We start from the raw sequence: 3,222 nt of genomic DNA, 5'->3' as shown, positions 1-3,222 counted from the left end.
CAGTGAAGTTCCCCACTCCTGATCGCTCGGTTGGAGCGAGCTCGTCCATCCCTTCCCGCTAGGGCCACTCCCGTTCCACGAAGGTGGAGTCAAGGTTACAAAGTCACTTTCTATCATCAATCACCGCGAGTAGAAAGCCTTGGTCTTGTTGGCCCTACTCGCTATCGGATTCGAACCGCGTTTGAATGGAACAGATTTTGAGTCTGTCGTGTTTACCATTTTCACCAAGTGAGCTTGGGGGGGGGGCGAAGCCAGATACTTGTGCGGAGATGAGATTGATGCTCCGCTCGCCCTCTTATCGCCACTTTATCCTCTATACACCTACCCCTTCGCCGAAGCTTCTGGCTTTTGATCAAGGCCCGTAGACTCTCTATGTTCGTATAAGTAAGGGAATGTACCTCTTGCAGGGAGTCTTTTGTCCCTTTGGGACCCCTCTTCTTTAACGGGCCGGAATTCTATCTAGACAGTTCCGCATGCGGCGCTTTCTTCGAGCTGTCCATCCCTATTTGCCCCTGATCTCCCCGTGCCGTGGTCCCACTGCAGGTAGCCACCCGTCTTGTTGCAGCTTTTCGTCCGTCCATAATAGCAAACTCGCCTTTGTTTGCTCTCCGCATCGTCAGAGCGCCCCGCCCCGGGACGTTGGCTGCTGTGTACGAAGATTGGGCTAGGCCCGCACTTGTTCCATCCAGCCCAGCCCGAAGTCGTACAATTCTTGTTCAATCCATAAACAGGTCCCCCCTAGCTTGGTATTTGACCACTCGACCGATCGACTAAAACCAATTCTTCTTTGAAAAGGTCGATCGATGAGTTGTTTCTTCTCCCGCAGTCTCCTTCATCGCAACGATTCTTCCCCGTTCAAGAAGAACAGTTTTCGTGATCGAATTACGAAATAGATATACGAACTGTATAGGATCATTCGCTGGAATGGGATAAGTGATTCTTTTATAGGATCCCAATGGGATATTCGAATCCACTGAAGATGCAATAGGTATTTGTGATCGATCAGCTTCAAGTATGACCGAGGACTTTCTATCTGCATCCATAATAACTACACAATCTGGTTGTTGATTCGACCCGAAATTGATCTTCTTGTTTCTCGAACGGATTTTTTTCGGACTTGAACAATTGGTCAAAAAACCCCCGATCCTCCATTGAGAATCATTGATACAGCCGATTCTCGTCGCCATTTGTTCCATTATTTCATCGAATAACGAATTGGTATTTACAAAGAAGGAACGGCCTTTTTGACGAATGGGAGATCCTATAAAATGACAAGCGTTTCGTAAACAAATCAGTGTTTTGTCTGAATCGAGAATAGCAATTCCATTTCTGGAACCACAGATATAGACTTTGAAATGGTGAGCAGCTACCCGACGGCCTAGATGTGCGTTCGTACTCAGTAATTTTTGAATTACAATAGAATGGATTGTCATCATAAGCTTTTTTTTTTTTCCTCCTCTTCCTATTGATCTAAAATTCTGACCAAGTCAACCAAGCCTATAGTATAGGCGACTTGACTATAGTATAGGTCGGATGTTTCCGTGAGCAGTAAGCAGCAGATCTCCCCTTTTTTTTGGGAAAGCTGGTGGCCCTTTGGGCGTGTGAATTCTTTCAAGGGGCGGCCTGATTCGACATTGTTGTTTACTCTGATCCGGTCGAGGTGGTTTTCGTTTACCAGCGCGTAGGTGGTCTAAGTTCCTATGACCGAGTCTTTCTGGCCCCTGTGAACATCTTTTCTTAATGTATTAAAGAGGGCCTCTCTAACCGGTGAAAAGTGGTGGGTGTCCACTAACGGCCATTCCTGGCTCGGCTCCGATAACGCAATTCCGGGAGGAGTCGGTATAAGGGCACTGGATCCCTTCGGACCTGGAGAACGTGTGACGCTGGGTCGGGGTTTGGTGAACCAACTGGTCGCTCCTCTAGTTGAAGTCTCGGGCCCCTTTTTCGTTGCCTAGGTTACACCTTCGGAATACCCACGAAGGGGATTTCGCTCTACTCCCCCCAATCTTCACTTTACGCCACGCCGACTCTCCGTCGTGGAATTAGACCAAGGGGAATCTCCATAGGAACTAGTCCCTCAGATTTCGCACGTAGGAGATCGAGACACAGCCCTTACTAATAGGGGGGGCTATGGGGAAAGATGTGGATCGATCGCCCTAGATAGACAACTACATAGAGGGTCTCTACAAGTATATATCTATATCTATATATCTATATAGATATCTATAATATCGGTAGTTGTCCGGTCGTACCCGAACAATAAGATTCCAGAGGGAAATGCACCTAAGATCAAATATTTCGAGCCGGCTTCCGTGGAAAATTCAGACTTTCTTTTTGATGCTGCGATCACATAAAAACATAAACTTTGAGGCTCAATAGCTAAATACATGGCAATTGAATCATGAGCCGGGATCATAAAGAGCATACTGCGAGTAGGAAGTGGAATTAATACAATGGATTCAGAAGCATCAAACCTCTCTTGTTCGGAAGAATCGAAACACATCGAAATGGTACCAGCCGTACTTAATAATGGAAGGATTTGGCAGAAATATGTAGAATTGTCCCTCCTAAAAAGATTATTCCGGAATAAATGGGCAATAGTTAGGAGAGGTGCGCCAGCGGCGAGCAGAAGCAAGGTTATTAGATACCGAAGGGAAACCCCGGCCAGAACCACACGTGCAAGTTTCCCTGCATGTGGCTCGTCCGTGATAACTTCTTCGGATTTGCGTGAACTAGCGGACCGATCACTAAGTGGGGATGCTCCCTCCAGCATGAGCGAACCTTTTCGGAACTGGTTAGGAATGGGCGCCACTATCCCAGCCCGGATCCAGCCAGGTTCTATTGATCATGTCCCCTTCCCAACAGTTGTACCTTGTCTTGGGGCGCCTTTGGCTTTACGAGAGAAAGCCCGCCGGAGAAAAAAGTGTTTCTCTTCCCGTCCCGGGCCCGGGTCATAGTGAGGTGAGGCTCCGGTGCGTCCACAGAAGAGGAAATCGCAATGCATCTTGCTCAGCAGGCGTAGCTTGGAGTGGGAGTGTAGCGGGGGTAAGGTAAGGAAAGTGGCCGCCAGAGAGGCAGCCAAACCAAGCCAGGGCCTATTGAGCGCAGCTAAGCTAATATGCGCCGGAGAAAGCCAGGTGCCGGAGGTAAGCTCTATTCGGCCCGGAGCATTGATTCCCCATAACGAATAGGCTACTCTTTCTCTCAATTGCCTATCCTGTG

General features: G+C 48.2%; 1 pseudogene; it reads right to left on the bottom strand.

Annotated features, from left to right (window-relative positions):
* Positions 1–482: 482 nt before the first annotated feature.
* LOC143866939 (small ribosomal subunit protein uS2m-like) lies at positions 483–1,517 on the bottom strand (annotated as a pseudogene).
* Between the last annotated feature and the right edge of the window lie 1,705 nt (positions 1,518–3,222).

This window comes from Tasmannia lanceolata, unplaced genomic scaffold, assembly GCF_043159265.1.
Source record: "Tasmannia lanceolata isolate RefF3 unplaced genomic scaffold, GAP_Taslan_0.1 ptg000184l, whole genome shotgun sequence".
Taxonomy (NCBI): Eukaryota; Viridiplantae; Streptophyta; class Magnoliopsida; order Canellales; family Winteraceae; genus Tasmannia; species Tasmannia lanceolata.
This window is presented reverse-complemented; position numbering and strand designations above follow the sequence as displayed.